This window comes from Neoarius graeffei, chromosome 5 (genome assembly GCF_027579695.1).
Source record: "Neoarius graeffei isolate fNeoGra1 chromosome 5, fNeoGra1.pri, whole genome shotgun sequence".
Taxonomy (NCBI): Eukaryota; Metazoa; Chordata; class Actinopteri; order Siluriformes; family Ariidae; genus Neoarius; species Neoarius graeffei.
In genome coordinates this window covers 7,906,807-7,925,689 of record NC_083573.1, presented here as the reverse complement: position 1 = coordinate 7,925,689, position 18,883 = coordinate 7,906,807, and the positions used below count along the sequence as shown (strand labels likewise).

At 42.2% G+C, this 18,883-nt stretch overlaps 1 protein-coding gene across 1 annotated transcript in view; it reads right to left on the bottom strand.

The window, feature by feature from the left end:
- LOC132886456 (carnitine O-palmitoyltransferase 1, liver isoform) overlaps positions 1–14,052 on the bottom strand; it is a 69,875-nt gene extending 55,823 nt beyond the window's left edge. Inside the window, exon 1 of the mRNA XM_060921112.1 lies at positions 13,977–14,052. The gene's annotated coding sequence lies outside the window, so the exon portion shown is untranslated. The remainder of the gene's footprint in view (positions 1–13,976) is intronic.
- Positions 14,053–18,883: the final 4,831 nt, after the last annotated feature.

Below are 18,883 nucleotides of genomic sequence, written 5' to 3'. Positions count from 1 at the left end.
AATGGAAGCAATAGTGTCCCCATTTTTTTCCTCTCTGAAATAACCAGTGGTTAATATTATCATATGAAGTTACGACTATATTTGTAACTATGCGATTTTGAACCCTTTATATCATTTTTACAATAAGTCACAAGACACAAGCGACACATGTCCTATACATCATCTACTTCAAAATTACAGTTATTGCATTTTCAGTTTATTAAACTTTGGCGATCTCACTGTATGAATAGATACTCGTTTATTTAAAGGGGCCAACTAGCTCATTCAGAAAATGTTTCAACTCCCTACATCTGCAGTACACTTTAGTTGAAAATAAGACCCCTTTTATGTTCATTTCATCTACTTATACCTTGAATATCTGTTGGCACTTATAAGGCCAACTTATAATTTTCACCAATACCGTTATCCATAGCCCTGTGATGACCTGGCGACTTGTCCAGGGTGTACCCCGCCTTTCGCCCGTAGTCAGCTGGGATAGGCTCCAGCTTGCCTGCGACCCTGTAGAACAGGATAAAGCGGCTACAGATAATGAGATGAGACTGTTATCCATTTTTATGAACTTTCCGTTATCCATTACCGTTATCCATTTTTATGAACTTTCCGTTACCCATTTTTATGAACTTTCCGTTATCCATTACCATTATCTATTTTTATGAACTTTCCGTTATCCATTTTATGAACTTTCGCTGCCGAAACGTGGGTGCAAATGTTAGCAACATCAGCATAGTGCCAGGTCCGAGTCTAGTTGTGCTGCTGACTGACTAAACTTTCTGAACTAGAAAGACACCAAGAAAACTCACTTATTCTGTTGAACGGTATCTTCCGTCAATATCATCCACATCATTCCTGTTGTATTCTATAACGTGTCTAACAGTGTTCATTAAGTTCATTCAGTTGCTAGCGTTGCCTGCAGACCAGGCGATGACACTTTGGATCCTGAAGGTCCCGGAGACGTTATGTCTGGGCTTTCAGTTTCTTCCCCGCGGTCGGGCCGCTTCAACCACTTAAGCATTTTTGTTCTGGCAAGAGTCGGCGCAGCGTGTGCGGTAGCAATTCCATTCCAAGTCCATATAATGCGGACACCGGCCGAAGATTCTAGAACAGAATGCGCTGCTCTGTAGCCTACGGATGCAGGTGCATCGAAAGTGTAGCTACTAATGTATTTTTCGCTGTTAACGTTTTAAAATTAAAATTGACAAATTAGGTGAATGTCTACGTATGTGTTACGACTTTGTAAATAATATTAATGTAGAACTTTTTTTCTAGATCTATTTTTTTCTATTGTCCCGGGATTGTCCCAGATATGATAATTTTGTGTCCCGATGACATTTTTTATGGTCCCCGGGACGTCGGGACACCGTTAGTTTCGAGCGCTGCTGGCAACGGTCGGTTTGTTTACAAACATGCGAAGGGGTCTATTACTATTATCTTCAACGAGCCAAGCACCAAAAGTGGCTCGTCGTCTTCTTATTCTTCAACCTTTTGATACAAGAGTCTACAGCAGTCTATGGTATAGAACGCTTTGTATGCTTTATATTCAGTTTGGCATGGTGATAAAGGATAGTCTCATCGACCTACACAGTGTTGTAGTAGAGTCACTAAACCTTGAGTCCCCAGTGTTCAAGTCAGCGTCATGAAAAAAAAAACCGAGTCGAGTCCACTATTGATCCGAGTCGAGTCCTAGACTCCGACCGCACCATTTGACGGTGGCTGTTTCAGCACCATTAACACTAGTTTGTTCCTGAACATGACGTATGAACAGGTGAATGTGCATTCTCTTTGTCAGGGAGTGCGAAGTATTTTGTCAGAAATGGTTGGGAGATGGATGGAAGTGCAGAAGGGCCGTGGTGTGGTGCAAACAAGCGTCATGAGGGAAGGGTTGAGGGATGCAAAGGGGATGAGAATGACTGACTGATTTGGCACAACTGAATCTTGCTGTGCTCTGCTGAACCATGACCTTTAACGGTTCTTCCAGAGTGATAACTGATAACATTTTTGGATTTGCAATTGTAAATTTGACATTGTCTGCATTTGATTCTGTGACCAGTGGCTTGTGACCAATATCGCCGATGAAACAGTATTCTCAACTGCCTCTGGGTTCATTTCAGGGGTGTCACGATTCGGTTCGGTTCATCGAAAATCAAATCGGTAGCAGTACGATTCGATTTCGATTCGTCATACTTCAATTTCGATTCGATTCATGAATTACTTACTTCACAGCTTTTCTAATTTATTTCGTTTAAATTACAAGACAAGACATCGTTCTAATAAGCATCGGCCGCGAAAGTAAACAAGCGGCATTATTTCCTTCAACGTACTGTTACATACAAGCTGATTGGATTGCTCGTTCCCCTATTGACCAATCACTGTTGATTTTACTTTGCCGACAACAAAATGGCGGACGAAGCTCCGCTTCGAAATGCCCCGGCTAATTTAAAATCTAAAGTTTGGGAATACTTTGGATTCAGGGGTGAGTCAAAGGAAACTGCTACTTGCAAATCATGTTATATTGATATTACATGCAAAACCGGCTCCACCACGAACTTATTTAAACTTGTTGGTTTTAAGTTAATGTTGACTGTTAGTGTTTGACATTAGTAGCCACTAGCCAGGTAGGCTCATACTAGGCTGATAGCCAAAACCTTATGATGTTATCCTAAACAATCACTACGTTTACATGCACATAGAGAGAATCGAATTTCTGCCGTTGCTCGACTGAAATCGAAGTTCAAAATGCCATGTATACACCTTAATTCGGCTGAAATTGAACCGAACTTGATTTCTCGGAATCGAGCTACACGACCTAGTTTATGCGATTTCTGCCGAGCTATTTTGCGCATGTAAACCCTATCGAGCTAGTTGTCGAGCTACTTCCGGAAGTGACGAGTGACGAGACCACAAGCGGGAAACACAACAGCCTCGGTCGGCATGACAACGAATCATGACAACGGCATGAATCTTTTCTTTTTGTGGCATTGTTTGCACTGTTAAAATTTAGCTCACTTACTGTATCACCAAATACATCTGTACAGCTGTTGCATAGCTGTGAATTGTGTACATAAACAAGTCATTGTATTTGTGTGTGTGTGTGTGTGTGTGTGTGTATATATGTCCAACATCTGAAGAATGTCAATAAAAACAAAACAACTGAACTTTTTGTGTGTTTATTAAGACATAAGTTAAATTGTAAGCAAAAAAAATATTTTTTTGTAAGCAAAAAATGGACTTTAGAAAAATATTATTGTGCAAAATAAGTTGTCTTACAAAACAGTGGTCTGCGCCGGACAGTTTGTAGCCATAGTCTGTTAGAGCAAGCCTAACAGCTTGAACACGGAACTGCTACTGTTGCCAGATTGGGGGTTTTAAGTGCATTTTAGCGGATTTGAACATGTTTTGGGCTGGAAAACGTCAGCAGTATCTGGCAACACTATAGCTCTTCTTCATGACGACAACCGGAAGTGTACCAACACGATGGGGCGTGTAGCGCCACGTGTGGCTCGGGTGCACAATGCACCTTGCACAATAGCCCGATTTCACTTGTGCATGTAGGATTGGATTTCTCTGGCACCCCTGCTGGGACCCTTTGCTCGATTACCAACAGCAGCTCGATTTGGACGTGCATGTAAACGTAGTCACTGTGTATTTCACTATTTTGACTTTAAGGCTACGTTCACACTGCAGGCTGAAGTGACTCAAATCCGATCTTTTCGCCCATATGTGACCTGTATCCGATCTTTTATTGACAATATGAACGACACAGATCCGATTTTTTCAAATCCGACCCAGGCCGTTTGGATATGTGGTCCTAATTCCGATTCCTATCCGATCTTTTCATATGCGACTTCAGTCTGAACCGCCAGGTCGCATTCATCCGACTTACACGTCATCAACAAGCCACAAATGTCACTATTCTGCGCTGAAGTAGGCGGCGGGTCTCTCAAAAAAAGTTACAACAACATGGCGCATGACATCAATGCGAGGGACGCTTCGGGCTGTGAAGGTTCTGAATCTTCTCAATGGAAGGACGCAGAGGTTAGGGAGCTGATTTCCATTTGGGGGGGATGCAGCTATTCAAGCTAGATTGGATGGGTCATACCGCAACCGGGCGGTTTTACTTCCGTAAACACTGGCCATGCTCACTGCGTGTGACGTCGTCATATCCTGCAATGCGCATGCGGAACACTTTTAGGTCGCTTTTCGTTCATACTGAGGATCACATACAAGTCGCATATATTTGTTAATGTGAACGACCTCACAAAAAAATCGGATTTCACAAAAAACTCGGAATTGAGCATTAAGCCTTGCAGTGTGAACGTAGCGCAAGTCTTCCTTGTAAGTGGCTAGGAACATGATCCTTCCAGATGGTTTGTACTTTTGCAGTGAACCTGTGACAGTGAATATCTGGTTTACAAAGTGTAAACTTATTTGTTTATTTTGAGTTAATGTTGACTGTTGACTGAAAATTTTACCTGTGTGTAACAGTTTTCAAATTAAAGTGAAACTAGTCAAAGTACATCATTTCTTACTTGTTTATCAACTTAAAGTGAATCGAAAAGAATCGAATACTAATAATCGATAATCGTATCGAATCGAAGAGTGAGTGAATCGTGACACCCCTAGTTCATTTATTACAGATACCCGAGGCTTTAGGGACAGGTGTTGGCTCCAGGACTGGACTTTGAGCAGCAGCTATTGAGAGCCATTTAGAGTCCAAAGATAATACATGGAGGCTGGATCTGTGCGTGTCCAGCTTTCATCCTCTCCTGTCTCTGGTTGAAGTTAAGCTGCCCAGTTCATGACCAGTTATACAAATTCCTAGCTGTTGAAAGAGATATCCTGGAGATGGCCATTGAGAGAGAGACTGTGGAAGGGTTTCGGACCTTTTCCAAGCCCAGCTTGTCTCAACAAACTGCTAAAGGGTACAGTAAGGGGCCCACCTCAGTTATACTCCCTTGTGTCAGTGTTGCAGTCGAGTCACTCAACCTCGAGTCCTTGTCCAGTCTCCAGTCCCCAGTGTCCAAGTCAAGTCCAAGTCATGAAAAAAAAATTCGAGTCGCGTCTGAGTCGAGTCCAAGACTCCAACCACACCATTCGACGGTGGCTGTTTTAGTGTCATTAACATTAACTTGTTCCTGAACATGACGTATGAACAGGTGAATGTGCTTCTCTTCATCAGGGAGCGTGAAGTATTCTGTCAGAGATGGTTGGGAGACGGATGTAAGTGGAGAAGGTGTGTTTATTAATACAAGTGAAGACAGTAAACAATCCAGAACGGCAGGCAAAATTGTAAAACGGGCGATAGGTCGAACGAGGCACAAACAGGCTATCGTAGACTTGGCAGAATCAAAGACGAGAAACAGGAAATCAGGGAACCAAACAAGGAAGTAAGGCTTGGTAACATGTCAGCAACGCAGCTCAATACTTCACAAACTAAGTGCGTTTTACGGTGCGCACGAGAGTCTGCTTGGCGCACGCACTGTCCGGAACTCATCCGAGAGTCTCTCTTGCACAAAATTAGTTCAAAAGGAATGTAGATATAAATATCTCTAGGGCTGTCCCCGACCAAGGATTTTCTTGGTCGACCAGTGGTCGTGCATTCATTCCGACTAATCGCCGCCCCCCCCCAAAAAAAACCTGCCCATTTTTACCGGGATACACATCTGTGAGGCTTTATCTGGAATGCCGGGCTGTCGTATCTATGCGCATTTACCACTAACAGCAGGGGTAACCTTCATGCAATTTTCAGCCATGCAGGCATTTTAAAATGGTTATGTTGTCTGATTGCCTGAAATAGGGGACGTACAGGGATGTGTAACTAACAAGACGTTTGAATGTGTCACAAAAATAATCAGAAAGACTGACGGACTCTGAACATTCTGATGAATATTTATTTAAAACACGTGCCACACACACATTGTTCATGAAAGATGATTGTAACAAAATAAAACAAAATACAGCCTTAAACTAATAAAAAAAAATATATTTTTGTTTCTTTTGAAAATGAAGATATTAAAATTAAAATTATTAAAATTAGATAATAAAAATTATTAAAATTAGATAATAATTAACAACCGGCAATCGACAAATCTGAAACACTTTTTTGAAAGTCTTAGTGCAAATAAACAGACCAACGGCAGCCCTGATGAAATAAAAACTCAATTGAATAGGCCTAAAATAACATAATTAAACGAATAAATAGGTCTAGCCTAACTGAAACAGGTGGTAAAGCATGTTCGTCATGGAAGAATGAAAGGCGAATGTTTTTTTGCAAATTCTGCACGTAACCCTCTTTGGGTCATCTTTGTTCTTTTCGAAATGATCCCATATTTTAGAGCTCCTTCCAGACATGCTGTCTGCCCATGTTAAAAAAATCACCAACAGTAAATTAGTGTCACGACTTCCTTTATCATGCCCGTCAAATTAAAAGCCCTTCAGCCCTTTGACAAGACGCGGCTTTTTTCCCTGCGACCAATCGACCAATGGAATTTTGGTTGGCTAATAATTTTTTGGTCGACCAACGATTAATCGATTGTTTGCCGTCAGCCCTGAATATCTCATGCCAAATTATTATGGCATGTTACCAAAATATAAAGAAAAAATCCGAGTCCTAACGCAGTAATGCACGAGTCCGAGTCCTGGACTCGAGTACTATAACCATGCCTACATAGCAATTTCCGTGCATGCCACTCAAACCCTCCAGCACCACCATCGAACAAATTAGCCAGAATACATTTTCTGTCATTACAATTGTTTCAGAAATGTTTCTCTTCTCGTACAATTTTTGTCCAATCACCATGAAATTTGGGCCACAGCATCCCAAACTCAGTGTTGACATTCTGGACATCTCATCCGTACACACTTCACACAAACGAATTTGACAGCCAAGTCACGAAACAGGAAGCGAGAGCGTCTAAGAAATGTTACGTCTTGACATCAAGCCTGTCAGATCATATATTTAGCATCGTGACTAGGGATGTTAACCGATGACCGTTTGACCGGTGGTTGACCGAATCAACGTCAACCGGTTAATTTTTTTTGGTTGTCGGTTAAAAAAAAAATCAATCGTTTTGAAGCTGCCGTTTTTGGAGCGGAGGACTTGGAATTCTGTGTTGTAAATGCTTGGGGTGTGCCATGCGGTGTAAGGATGACAGCTGACGAATGAGAAACACCCATTCAGTCATGTCCCGCCCTCCTGCCCCAGTTAAAGACAGCTGACAAATCAGAAACACCCATTCAGTCATGTCCCGCCCCAGTTGAACACAGCTGCCACTCGGCGAAAGAAAAAAGTGTAAACACAGGCTTTTTAGCTTACAAATTACTATTCTGTTTTTTTTTTTTTTTAAATTATTATTAGAAGGCACATCGAGTTTAGTCCTGCCTTGGCCAGTGCATTCTGAAAGTATGTTTCGGTCTGTAGCCAACAATGCATGTTATTGCAGATCATATCTCTCCACACAAACTAAAGGCGCAGATGCCGACTTTTTCACGGCTGAATCGTGCAGATCCGATTGCTTTCCTTTAAGCATACAGAATTTACTCTGATGAAATTATTCAGACACTCCAACGCCCCCCCTAAAAAAAAAAAAATCGGATCTTTGCACGATTCAGCCGTGAAAAAGGCGGCATCCGCTAAAAGGCGTGCCGTTTGCATCCCTGTTTAAACTCATAGGTTAATCGACTTTAACCGGCTAATGAGGCTCGGCGGTCGGTCAAGATTTTTTTTAGTTTTCACCATCCCTAATCGTGACCTTAAGTTTAAAAAAAAAAAAAAGGGTTTGAGATCATTTGCTCCCGAAACCAAGAAGTGAGACATGAGTCTGATGGCGCTTGGTGTTTTGCCTTCAAATTTAGTGCATCGACTTCTGATAGTCTCAGTGAATTCTTGGCTCCATCATTCACTAAAGATTCAAGTAAGAAAGAAAGAAAGAAAAAGAAAAGTGCTTGGCCCCCTTAATCGCTGGATGCAGCTATATTTAATATTATTATTAAAAACAGCAGTAGATGCTTTCCATATAAACGTTCCAGAGAACATCATTTTTGAGATTTGCCTTCCAGGAGCAGGTGCTGAGCCACACTTGAGCACATTAAGGAGCTCGTTTTCATATGCCCCTTTTCCACCAAATCAGTTCCAGGGCTGGTTCGGGGCCAGTGCTTAGTTTGGAACCGGGTTTTCTGTTTCCACTGACAAAGAACTGGCTCTGGGGCCAGAAAAACCGGTTCCAGGCTAGCACCAGCTCTTTGCTGGGCCAGAGGAAAGAACCGCTTAAGACCAACAACAATAGCAAAACCACGAAAGGTCGCCATTTTTAAGCGACGAAAAGCAGCAGCTGTACAAACGCGAAGTCATCCATTTTTGTTGTTGCTGCTGCTTCTTCTCCGTGTTGTTGTTGCTTCGATGTTCGCGCAAAAAAATTTTGCTTTTCCAGTTTGGAAAAGCAAACTGGTTCTCAGCTGGCTCGCAAGTTGAACGAGTTGTGAACCAGCCCTGGAACTGATTTGGTGGAAAAGCGGTAACAGTGAACTTGAGAACCCAAGAATCCTAGTTGGATATGTCGTCGTCGTCGACAGGAGGGTGTTCATCTCATAATCCATCGTCAGAGATTTTACTGGAATCTTGTACAATGGGTCGGGCTCCTGGTTCGATCACGAGCTCGGGTTCCTGTCAACGTAAAGCTTCATGTTCTCTGGGTTTCCTCAAGGTTCTCCAGTTTTCTTCCCTCAAAAAAAAAAAATGCGCCAGTAGGTAGATTCACTTCAGAAACTCTCCAGGGCGTACTCCTGATTCATATCTTGTGTTCCTATTCTTACTTCCTCAGATGATTTGAATTTCTCCAAAAAAAGCCGGACCGTTTTGGTGGCTTTTGCGGAAGTGACATCAGACACCTGCCACTGACCGGAAGTAACACTCATAACCATCCTGTCTTTAGATTATAGCTATTAACCATATTATACATTTAGCATTTCGTGAACACATTCCGGTTATAAATTAAACATATGAAACTATGAGTCCGATAATCAGGAAGTAAAACAAGTTTTATTAATAACTAGGGTGGCCGGACCGTCCGTCTTTTCAATGTCTTGTCCGGCACAGCATCAAGCCGGACGCACATTTGTCCTCCTTTTAGAGACGATGAGCGGAATTATATAATATCGACTTGCCAGACTGGAAGAGCAGAGTTCTAGAATAACGTTTTGTAGGGAAACTGCAGATCTGTGCTGCACACTAGTAATCTACAATAAAGAGTCTATGGCTCGATGTTTTTTGGCATGCAATGCGAACTCCGCACCGCGGGGCGTTGCGTTCTAGAACGCGTTGCGCTCTATCCTTTGATGATCTTCCTGGCGCGTGCCTAGTGCCCTGCCTGCCCCCCTGGCCCTGGCTGGGACTTGGAAACACGAGTCTGTCCGGTAGACCAGCTGCTCACAACTTAACTTGTTAGGATATGGATGACAGTGCAAATGCACATCTACTATATCTACCTTAAGTTTAATTTCAGTGGTTTGTTACTCCACAATGTTTTTAATAAATACAAATATGGTGTTCTAGCCAATTAAGAGCTAATACATGAATTATAATAAATATTATGAATGCTTTAAAACGTTTTATAATGTTGCTGGTTATGTTGCCTATTTGTTCTTTGAGAATCTACAAATGTTGTGCTTTTTGGTACTCAGCACCTAAAGTTTAATTTCAGTGGTTTGTTAACTCCACAATGTTTTTAATAAATATAAATACTGTGTGTTCTCGCCAATTAAGAGCTAATATATGAATTATAATAAATACTATGAATGCTTTGACCTTACTCTTTTTCCCCACAATCATAATCTTTAACCGTACAAAATTGCGATGTTGATTTCACCAAACTTGAGTGACTTGCATAAAAATAATCCATTCTCAATCTCATGGGCGCCGCCAGGGGGGGAAAGGTTAGAACAATTCTAGGGGCCCAGCACTGCCATGGGGCCCTTTAAGGGGCTGATAATATGCTTTTAATGATTTTAATAAGACTTTTGAAATAACAACAATGCAATATTCCATCTGGTAAAATGAGCTAATTGAACAAGGTTGTCTATTTCCTGAGTTCTTCAACATATTGTCATTTAACCCTCCCCCTTTTGCGAAATGGTACGGTCCAGTTCTGGTAAAAGCGCGATGCGTTAAATCTGTGTGCTGATCAGTGCAACGCTACTTGCTGCTGTGTCGCGGTGCAGCAGCCAGCCAGCCAGCAGTGGAGTGCGTACAGTCTATGATCGCTAAATATGAAGAGTGGCTGTCAAAAACGTAAAGAAAGGCGGCTGAAAGCTGAGAGGGACCGGAGAGGTAGGCAACTGGTCACTCAGTTTTTCCCAAAGAAAGGTAGCTATCGCTCACGTGTTCAAAATATTAGCGAATGGTAGAGGTCTGCGCGGGTCGGATTTTTCAGTCCCGCTCCCGCCTGCACCCGCATTGTGCAGTCCCACTCCCGCCCGCGCCCGCAAATAATTATGATTTTCAGTCCCGCTCCCGCCCGCGCCTGCCATATTTTGGCCCCGCTCCCGCCCGCAAATCCTGCATGATGCAGACGTTCGCGTTATTTTTCAGGAAAGTTCTTGTCTTGACACAGCGTGATGGTGCCCCGCCCCCTACTTTGAGTGGATTTGAGCATAAATATCTACAGCTCACGTTTGTTATTGTTTACCTTGTTTCTAAATTCAGCATGTAGTATCTCTAATAATAATAATTAGTGCTGGCAAACGATTAAAATATTTAAATCGCAAATCGCACATTTTTATCACATGAGAAACCATTGTAATTCTCTGATCAGTATAAAAAAGTGAATGGGCTTGCTTTGTACCAATGGTGTTGTGTTTTTTTTTTTTATTGCAAAGCAGAGCTAGTAAAAGAAGTGAATTGATTTATTTGTTGCGTTAGCCTACAACTTTAATCAGAGAGACATGTTACACAGTGACGGTAGGCTTGACTCAATGCTACCCCAGAAATCCTTCCTGTAATATGCAAATTTGGCCGCCTCTGATTGGACAGCCAAATTTGCATATTACAGGAAGGATTTCTGGGATAGCATTGAGTCAAGCCTACCGTCACTGTGTAACATGTCTCTCTGATTAAAGTTGTAGGCTAACGCAACAAGTAAATCAATTCACTCATGGTTCTCTTGCTAGCTGGGTGTGAACTGCGAGTTATTAGAGTGATCAAAGGATTTCCCCTTAGGGTGATCAATGGCAAGTTTAAGATGCCATTTCTCATTCAATCTGGCAATCTGATTTTCTCTGCAAATTTAGGCATCTTAAAGTGTTTTTATTAATGCCAAATAAAATATCCAGCACAAATTATATATGATAGACAAATTAATAATTTATAAATTTTATTTCAAGCACGTTTTTAGTTAGCGGGACTGCAGCTTATCACCGCTCCCACCCGCGCCGCATATGTGCACTTCCTGTCCCGCCCGCGCCCGCAATGAGCTTTCAAAATTTGTCCCGCGCCGCACTGCTTTGTGGCGGGTCCCGCGGGACTCCCGCGGGAGAGCAGGGCTCTAGCGAATGGTAAATGAACAGTATGAACGTGGTTGGATTAGCCATCAAGAGAACACTTTTACAGTTTGTACAGTGACATTTTTTCCATTTTAATAACTGAACTGACTTGTGTGATAATAAACAAGATGAAATATTACGTTATGCTGGTGCTAATAACCAGTTTCATAACTAATGGGGTGCCCTAAATATGCACAGATTCAGCCTCGGGGGACCTCCGCCCTACCAAACCACTGAACCCCCCCTTTGGAGAAGGAGGTAAGCAGCAATACAACCCATAAATGCTTTAGGATTGAAGTTTTTAATGAGCGAGCGCCATATACAGTTTGCTAGATTAAACTGTTGCTAATAACAGACACCAGTCAAGTGTTTGACATGGTTACGTGTGTGGAACGTTCACACGTTCTAAACCATTGGTTTCAAATTGAGGAGCTGGAGAAAGCGCAGCACACATAAAAGAGGGATAGAGGTTACAACATATGAAGAAATACATAGATAGTTGATCAAACATATTCCCTTTTTGCAGAACAGTACACGCAGCTTTCTACCTAACACATAATCCATGGGATTTCCATAGGTATTTTGATGCTGGGTAGAAAACTTTTTCTATGATTTATTAGCAGTCACATCACACATTTCACTACCAATTGTCCTAGCACAAGAAGGCATGTGGCAAAATCTTGAATTTTTCATTTGTGATTGTAAATGCACCAGAATTAGTCACTGACCAGTTTTCATCTAGTCCCTGGTAGGTTAATACATAAAATGTAATAAAGTCACAAACTCAAGGTCCATGGGCTATCAAAAGTCAAATAATGACAATAGTGCAATTGTGACGAGGGTGGGCAAAGTTGGGGGGCCCAAAATTCTAATCTTTCATGGGGCCCAAAATTTCTGGCGGCGCCCCTGCTCAATCTTGCCACTGTGGTTTACATAAAAATTTGAGGGCTATGAATCAGATGGGCGGCACGGTGGTGTAGTGGTTAGCGCTGTCGCCTCACAGCAAGAAGGTCCTGGGTTCGAGCCCCGGGGCCGGCGAGGGCCTTCCTGTGTGGAGTTTGCACATTCTCCCCGTGTCCGCGTGGGTTTCCTCCGGGTGCTCCGGTTTCCCCCACAGTCCAAAGACATGCAGGTTAGGCAGCTGGGCCATAGAAGGTTCACGCTGCACGCTGCATGCTACACGCGTGTAAAGAAAAGTGGACAAACGTAGCATGACTTGCTCTGGGCCATAGAACGGCGTTCACGTTGCACGCTGCACACTTCGCGTGAAGCATGAAATGAACATGCACACTTTTTTCTAGGCGTGAAGATGGAAATGCCAGTCAATGCATGCGGTCACCGCCGCGCCAGCCAATCAGAACGGGTCTAGGGAGATAACTCTATGCTTTCAGGGGAAAACTTCAGAAAAAATAATTGAATGGTATAATTGAAAAATAGTTCTTCATCGGGATTGTCAAGCAGATTATAGAATGTTCGGTGAAATTCATCACGGGTTTCTCTCAGAAGGAAGTGTTCTCGGCTCCAAATTCTGTTCCTTTTTCTCTTCCTCTGTCTCAGTAAAAGCAGAATGAGGCAATCGTCGTCATCCGAAGAGTCCATATTGTTGGTTACTCGGTCAAAGTAGAACAGACGCAACACATGAACATCCAAGCATGAAGTTTAATGGCCCAGGGTCCGGTTCTTCACGTGAACGTGTAGCGTCCAGCTGCCTTAGGTTAAGTGGTGACTCTAAATTGAGCGTAGGTGTGAATGTGAGTGTGAATGGTTGTCTGTGTCTATGTGTCAGCCCTGTGATGACCTGGCGACTTGTCCAGGGTGTACCCCGCCTTTCGCCCGTAGTCAGCTGGGATAGGCTCCAGCTTGCCTGCGACCCTGTAGAAGGATAAAGCGGCTAGAGATAATGAGATGAGATGAATCAGATGGGATTTGCCATTATTCACGCTAAAATTGATTAGAATGCAGGAAATTGCATCTAAGAAATACAAAATTTTCTGGGAGAGGGCCCCCAGACCCCCCCATCCAAATAATGTCCTCCTTTTTGGTGTTATGGCAATGGTCACCCTATTAATAACATACTCAGCTCTTTGGATATAGTCAAGAAGGATGCTCGGTCAGTTTTTATCCTACCCGTATACCAAGTCATCCTGTTATGATTGACTTATAGTATCCACCTTCTAATCCAATAAAACTCCAGCATCTCACACCCACCAGCAAATCAAAAAGCAGGAGGCGGGCTTTCCGGAAAACCGGTATGAAAAGCCTGATACCGCGACCTGATTGATGAAACTAGCTAGCATACCGGCTAAAAGGAGTCCGTTTGTTTATTTATAGATTAATTTATTAACTTGCTTGCTTATTTATTTATGAACAGACGCACTGCGTTGACCGGATATTTATCCCCACAACCACGAAGCGCCCGCTGTTAGAAATGAACCCGTTCCTACCTGCTGTTTACACAAACAAACCGAATATTCAGGAAATTCGGCACGCTCACCGACGGCCCCTCACGACGAATGAAGCTTCTCGCGCTGGAGAATTGGTTCCTCGTCAGCGTGCACGCAGGTGATTGGTCCATCACTTGAGCATCCATGACAGGCTGACCAATCAGAGAACGACTAGCCACTGCCGGCCGTCGCAAAACGCGGAAGTGCCTTTTCCCCTGTTTTGATACCTTTAGTATTTTTCTAATTTTTTTTTTAAAGAACCAAAATCTAACAGGAAGTCTGCTGTTTCATCACATTTTAATAAAAGTGGTTGATTGAATGATTCACACCTGCAGTGCAAAACTATGCACCCCCTTTTTCTGACATGTGAGAAATAAAATGACAGTGTATGCAAATGTACTGATGTCTCTCTCTGTCTCTCTCTCTCAACACACTTAGCACTGTTTGCCTCGATACATATCTCACCTGAGATGTCCAGTATTTCTGGGATTTTTTTTTTCCCTTTCCTATGATTGCAAGCAAATAGTCTTGAAACTACGATGCTCCCACCACCATGCTTTACAGTTGGCATGATGTTTTGCTGTGGAAAACGTCCAGTATTTTAAAGTGAATATTCTGGACCAATTTCATGGTTTTTTTCTATGAAAGTATGTCCCTTTACTACGGAAGCCGAGAGAGGCCCTTCATATAATCTTTTTTTATTCACCTTGTTATCCCGAGATAACGACATAATTAATTCAGGATCTCGAGAAAACAACACAACTAATTCGAGATCTCGAGAAAACAAAACCGTTATTTCGAGATCTCGAGAAAATAAAACAATTATTTCATGATCTCAGCTGGATCACTGTATCTCCGTCGGTAGAGACGAAGCCGGGCCAGTCTTCTGCGGAGGTGCCGCGGACTAATTTTGAAATTATCCCTTATTAAAAGCAGGGCTTTGAACCGGTTCAAGGAACGAAAACGAAAACCGGGAACTTTTTCTATTTCACATGGAACAGAAACGAAACCAGAAACTTTATTATTTTTTATGTTCCAGAACAGAAACGCTTATTAAAAATAATGGTAACCGGTTAATACCGGTTTTTATTTCGTTCCTCAAAGTTTCTGTAGCCTACAAATAGTCATTCTTCTCCTGCGCAAGTTTCTATGACCCGCTGGGGTTCACTTCCTGTGTGACGTTCGCTGATTGAATGGAGAGAGCGGGAAGGTGGACTACTATCACGTCTCCACGTGATAATAAGTGAGTAAGTGCATTACTGAGTGTCTGAGCAAAGAAGAGCCTGAACGTTGTAACCTCCCTATTGGCTGTTTGTAAAAATGTATCAGTTGTTGCCCTTCCCACGGGAATCATCGCGGGCTCGAGAGCCGAGACCTGACGAGTTAGTTCGTTGGTAGCAGAACAAAATGTCTGGACACAAATCGGGTTTTCAGAAAAGGAAAGAAAATAAACAGAGGGTCGAAAATACAAAAAAGGAGGCAGAAAATGCAAAACGAGTTTTAAGGTAGGACAAATGGTTACTTTTCTGAGGCAGCCCGCCGTGGCTGCCTGCAGGCTTATTTATTATAGCCCATTTAGTTAAAATAGTTGATATAAAATGTTTATAGTTATAGTTATGTGATGGTTGTCCTGATTTAGACTGTTTTTTTTTTGGGGGGGGGGGGGGTTTGCGCGATGTTGCACCCGGGTCCAGATTAGGGCAGAACCGGCCCTGGCTACATTTCAGGTGTAGTTTGTTTTATGTATGTATGTACTTGCATAGATGTGTACTTGGTCTTCCAATATGGCGCCTAACAAAATCTCGCGGCGCGGTGACGTCATGCGGTAGCCCTCTATAGGGCCTGACTAGCCTTTGGTAACACACTAAACGAATTATCTTTCTTTTTTGGCACTTTTTCTGTTTGTGTAGATGGGAAGACATACTGAGAATCCAAATCGCCAACATTTGAAATAATAATTGTTTTGAATTATTTCTTGTCTTATTTAATGAAGGTTGTAATAGAATTAGCCTACATTTGGCTTAAGCTGGATGAGACAGAGACATAATTTTATAGCCATTTGTTAAACAGCTGACAGGGAACGTAATTAACCGTTCCGGGAACGAAATTTTTTTTGTTCTAACCGGTTCGGGAACGTCTATTTAATGGTGGAACCCAAAACCGGAAACGTTAAAATTCCGTTTCTGTTCGGAACGAACCGATAGGAAAAAAATTCTGGTTCAAAGCCCTGATTTAAAGACTTAATGCAATCTCTCCCTGTGTCAACCCCTGATCAAAATATTGCCTTATTAGGTGATGACCAAAGTTGCGTCTATACAGAATGAGAAATAGCCCCAAAGTCAGCATATCACAAGTCTCTTGGCGCACCTGAATGAACCATTTCTCAGCTGTTTACTCGAGATCACGGAATAATTGTTTTGTTTTCTCGAGATCTCGAAATAACGGTTTTGTTTTCTCGAGATCTCGAATTAGTTGTGTTGTTTTCTCGAGAGCCTGAATTAATTATGTCGTTATCTTGGGATAACAAGGTGAATTAAAAAAAAGGATTATATGAAGGGCCTCTCTCGGCTTCCGTACTTTACACACTCATCCAGAAGGGTCATTTTGCACAAGGCCATCTGTCTACAGCAGAAAAAAATAAAATAACAAAACGCGTCTGGAAAAATCCCAAGGGAGTCTGGAGCCGGATTCGTGACGTCACCTGCGGAACCGTGCTTTGCACGGTTTCAGTGCACAGCCTGTGTTGACCAAGCGTTCCCGTTTCTCTCTCGTTGTCCGGTCTTTTGGGAAACGATGAGGACTAATCCCAACATGATCGGTGTTGCTACACCCTCCTATGATAGATCTGTTAACCATTTTAATAATTACGCGATAACGTTGAAGAAATTTGCAGAAAACCACCAGGTCGTTTTCTCATAAACAAACCAGCGCTGACGTAGGATTCAGAAGGAGGCGTCCTGCACGCGACGTCACGAAAATCAATGTTTGCCGGAAAATTCAAATGGCAATTTTTTTTAGAGGCGGAGCAATTCGCCTCAAATGGCTCGATTTCAAGTGATTTTTTCTGGTATTGCGCGAGGTAAAAAAAATTGCAGAGAATGCAGAATGTTACAGATATTTGACCAAAGTTTACTATAAAATAGGAGAATTACATTGACCTTGCTCCTGAATTTACCCGTGATTTGTCCTTTAATTCATATTTAATAAGTGCAATACGCCCTGCGATGACCTGGCGACTTGTCCAGGGTGTACCCCGCCTCTCGCCCATAGTCAGCTGGGATAGGCTCCAGCTTGCCTGTAGAACAGGACAAGCGGCAACAGATAATGGCTGGATGGATGATAGGAAGTGCTATACGTCTGACGTTCAAGACCACATGGCTGTTCTACAATGTTCTATGGACATGAATTGAACTTTTTGAATGAAACACCTCATCAAAACGCCTCATCAAAATTCTGAAGCAAGGTGGAGGTATCATAGTTTGAGGCTACTTTGCTTCTATGGTATCATTCTCGACACAGCGGTGATACTGTCACTACTGGTAGGGTGTGTGTGTGGTGGCGCTGGTACTGGTTTTTCAGGTACAGCAGCATTGTTGGGGTTGAAAACAAGTCATACTACATTTTATTATTATCAGTACCTACATTGTAAGTCACCTTGTAGACATACAGGTCGAGACTAAAGCTCTTTTTTCATGTGTACACTGTTACAGTTCATCTTCCTTTAGCCTTCATCAGATTTTTTTCGGAACTGACATCAAGTGGAGCAGATAAAAGTATACAATACATACACGTGCCAAATACTTCTATGTCTTCTGCAGAATATCCTTTGAAGCTTGATCTGTTTATACTGATAACCCTGCACTTTTCACAACAGTCTCATGATTTAGCATTGAGCCCCATGAACCTGAGGTGGCGGAATAATATGTTTGTTCAGCTGCAAATGCGGTGGGAAGAATGCTGTTTGTTTGCAAATCTGCCATGGGTCAAAATTTCCCCAGAAATTAAAAAGGATGACTTTTGGATTTCCCAGATGGATAATGTCAAGTAAAGGTCTCTAAATAGAGAGGACAAATGGGGTCAAAGGACAAATGGGTCAAAATGGCTTCCCGATTCAACTTTGCCGATGTGGTCGAAATACATTTCCGCTTCCATGGGTAACAGGCAGCCCTGTGAGATAACCTGGTGACTTGTACAGGGTGTACCCCGCCTGGATAGGCTCCAGCTTGCCTGCGACCCTGTCGAATAGGATAAGCGAGGACTCCCTAAAGTGAATGACGCATGAAATGGAATGACGAATGACAGGTAGTAAATTTGAACAATAAATGGTCCCTTGTCATTCAGAGTCTTACAAATGGAATAACGATTGAAATCTTTAGTTTTAGACCTCCCTAGGATAAGATAAGTGGGTGCTTGGTGGGATATCAGCTTTTACAAATGGAATGACAGGGTTTCTATATGTATTGACTTACTTTGAGCTAATGTTGTCAGTGATATCACCTTTTACAAATGGAATGATAAGGTTTCTAGGTGGAATGACATACTTTGAGGCAATGTTATCAGTGATATCAAATTAACAAATGGAATGACATTGTTTCTAGGGTTAGGGTTAGGGTTAGGTTATAGGTGATATCACTGATAACATTGCCTCAAAGTATGTCATTCCACCTAAAAACACTGTCATTCCATTTGTAAAAGGGGATATCACTGATAACATTAGCTTAAAGTATGTCATTCCACCTGGAAACGCTGTCATTCCATTTGTAAAAGGGGATATCACTGATAACATAACCTAAAAGTATGTCATTCCACTTAGAAACAATGTCATTCCATTTCATGAGCTGAAAGCATGTCATTCCACCTACATTTCAATCGTTATTCCATTTATAAGAATCTGAATGACAAGGGAC